Here is a 3,871-nt window from a genome sequence, read left to right on the forward strand (position 1 = left end):
GTGCCATTACAGCTTTCATCGGATCCAGGGATGCAAGTACCAACATGCATGCTGAGCCCACCATATACTTCTCCTGGAGCCAAATGGCTAATGGTAGGTTCTATATAAGCAGACTCAGTTTTATACTGACTTTAAAACCAGCCTCCAGGACAGATTGACTGGTCAGGTGTGCTTGACTCAAAGGAGATCGCCACGCCTCCAATATATGCTACAAAGAAAAAATGTGGGGGGTTGAGCCCGCACAACCTGTCTGCAGGTGCAGATCACTATAACGAAATACATATACAAACGGAAAATGCAAATGTGATCGCACACTACATCCAGCACTCTGCCCTCCATGCTGGATGAGACATTGGTGTACATTTTGGCCAAAGCGTAATAAGCCACTCACCGCGTCAAGGTCGTCTCATTTGAGTGGTCCCTAACTCTTGTTCCTACCTGTTTATGGGCCATGACAGCCACATAAAGTCCAGGGAATGCAGGTCAGCATGCAAGCCAAGTACACTCTGCTTTTAACCCCGTCCGGTGCCATTACAGCTTTCATCGGATCCAGGGATGCAAGTACCAACATGCATGCTGAGCCCACCATATACTTCTCCTGGAGCCAAATGGCTAATGGTAGGTTCTATATAAGCAGAACACTTAAACAACACAATGTAACTCCAAGTCAATCACACTTCTGTGAAATCAAACTGTCCACTTAGGAAGCAACACTGAGTGACAATCAATTTCACATGCTGTTGTGCAAATGGGATAGACAACAGGTGGAAATTATAGGCAATTAGCAAGACACCCCCAATAAATGAGTGGTTCTGCAGGTGGTGACAACAGACCACTTCTCAGTTCCTATGCTTCCTGGCTGATGTTTTGGTCACTTTTGAATGCTGGCGGTGCTTTCACTCTAGTGGTAGCATGAGACGGAGTCTACAACCTACACAAGTGGCTCAGGTAGTGCAGCTTATCCAGGATGGCACATCAATGCGAGCTGTGGCAAGAAGGTTTGCTGTGTCTGTCAGCGTAGTGTCCAGAGCATGGAGGCGCTACCAGGAGACAGGCCAGTACATCAGGAGATGTGGAGGAGGCCGTAGGAGGGCAACAACCCAGCAGCAGGACCGCTACCTCCGCCTTTGTGCAAGGAGAAACAGGAGGAGCACTGCCAGAGCCCTGCAAAATGACCTCCAGCAGGCCACAAATGTGCATGTGTCTGCTCAAACGGTCAGAAACAGACTCCATGAGGGTGATATGAGGGCCCGACGTCCACAGGTGGGGGTTGGGCTTACAGCCCAACACCGTGCAGGACGTTTGGCATTTGCCAGAGAACACCAAGATTAGCAAATTCGCCACTGGCGCTCTGTGCTCTTCACAGAGGAAAGCAGGTTCACACTGAGCAGATGTGACAGACGTGACAGAGTCTGGAGACGCCGTGGAGAACGTTCTGCTGCCTGCAACATCCTCCAGCATGACCGGTTTGGCATTGGGTCAGTAATGGTGTGGGGTGGCATTTCTTTGGAGGGCTGCACAGCCCTCCATGTGCTCGCCAGAGGTAGCCTGACTGCCATTAGGTGCTGAGATGAGATCCTCAGACCCCTTGTGAGACCATATGCTGGTGCGGTTGGCCCTGGGTTCCTCCTAATGCAAGACAATGCTAGACCTCATGTGGCTGGAGTGTGTGAGCAGTTCCTGCAAGACGAAGGCATTGATGCTATGGACTGGCGTGCCCGTTCCCCAGACCTGAATCCAATTGAGCACATCTGGGACATCATGTCTCACTCTATCCACCAACGTCACATTGCACCACAGACTGTCCAGGAGTTGGCAGATGCTTTAGTCCAGGTCTGGGAGGAGATCCCTCAGGAGACCGTCCGCCACCTCATCAGGAGCATGCACAGGCGTTGTAGGGAGGTCATACACGCATGTGGAGGCCACACACTACTGAGCCTCATTTTGACTTGTTTTAAGGACATTACATCAAAGTTGGATCAGCCTGTAGTGTGTTTTTCCACTTTAATTTTGAGTGTGACTCTATGGGTTGAAAAATTTGATTTCCATTTTTTTATTTTTGGGTGATTTTGTGGTCAGCACATTCAACTATGTAAAGAACAAAGTATTTCAGAAGAATATTTAATTAATTCAGATCTAGGATGTGTTATTTTTGTGTTCCCTTAATTTTTTTGAGCAGTGTATGTTCTGTTTGTTTTAAACTTGTTTTACTGTCCTGATGAAGGGGGTAATTCACCCCTGAAACGCGTAGACGTATTAAAGCCATTTTAACTACACCCTTCATCTATATGGTATCCTTGGCAGCGCCCGTAGAAGAGGTTCATCTGTTTTTATCCGGTACAAGTTTTACTTCCACTCCAGCACCCATATACGTTTTTGGGCGCAGGCAGGAACCCAGGCTGCAGCCAAGCACCCGTCCGCTGGTCGGGATATACACCAGCAAGAGCCTATACAGCTGTTGTGACTATCTCACAACAACCTCTGGTAAGCGAATTTTATACGCATATACATCAATATTGTCAGCAGTACCAAACATGAGGCGCTGTCCTCTCTCTCTTTTTTTCTCTCCTGTTTCATTAGAATAAAAATTCCCCTATATAGTGCCCCCCATAATCTGTGCCAGAGTAAAAATTCCCCTAGTGCCCCCCTTAGTCTGCGCCAGAATAAAGTTCATTTATATTGTCCCCCCATAATGCTCCTTTACCCCTTCCTTGACAAAACTGCAGGGTGTCAAATAAAAAAAATAAACACACATGCTACCTCCATGGCACTGTCAGCAGTGCAATGCAGTCTGTGTCCCGTGCTGTATGTTGCCCGGCCCAGGCGGCGTGATGATAATGACGTCATTGCGCCGCCTGTGCTGGCCTCTGATAGGATACAGGCACGAGGCCTGTAGCTTTCCGCTGTATCACCGAGGACGGCAATACAGCTGAATATAGAGAGATGAGAGCTTCCACAATGGAAGCTGTCAGCCACCAACAGATTAGAGTTCTAGAAAATTGGTCCACTTGTGACTTCGCTAGGGATGGACTTGCTCCGAATGACCTGCAGACCAGTATGTTGCTGGTACGAATTTTGGGAATTGAGAAGTAATCCTTCAGCTTTGGGGTGTGTGGCCTAGCCAGCATGGCGTAAAGATGTGTTGAACTTGACATATATCCTGACAAGATTTCTGATCATCTACCCAGTTTTTTGTCCCTTCAGCCACCACCTACTGGAAGGATCTGCTCCCCTGAATCTTCTGCTGCATGAATGAAGCATGTGTATCTAATGGCATACCGCTGTGCCGCTGCAGGCTCGGGCCTGCTGAGCTGGCTCCTGCCTAGCGCATCTCTGTGTGGGCTCATCCTGGAGTTGTAATGCCCGCTCCTGGATTCTCAACAGCTATACTCAACCCTCTGCCCGATGAGACATCTCTGACCCTGAAGGAACAAGCTGGACTGCACTAGAGTGCACAGACTTCCGTGTAGTAGCGGGTGAGAGAGGTTTAAGAAAGGTGGAAATCTTGGCCGTGTGTGCTGCACCTCCTAAGAAGCAGTTGCCGGTGTGTTTTCACACTGGTAATACATAGTTCTTTCATCTACTGCGGCTCTGACGAGTGGATTGTCCTCTGGTCATCTGCTGCACAACAATAGAGGGCTTTAGTGGTGGCAGGAAGGACTGAACTGACACTCACTACAGGTTACTCTCCCTTCAGTATTACCCCCTTGATTCGCTCTTCATATATTGCCTCTGCATTTTCTCATTATTCCTCCTGTACCCCTGAAACACGCTACTCCTCTAGTGTTTCTGGATTTACTGTATGGGTTGAAAGACTAAACTGGCCCTATCTTAAACTCCCAACAAGATTTTGATAGATGGCATGAGTCAG

This window comes from Bufo bufo, chromosome 1 (genome assembly GCF_905171765.1).
Source record: "Bufo bufo chromosome 1, aBufBuf1.1, whole genome shotgun sequence".
NCBI classification, from domain to species: Eukaryota; Metazoa; Chordata; class Amphibia; order Anura; family Bufonidae; genus Bufo; species Bufo bufo.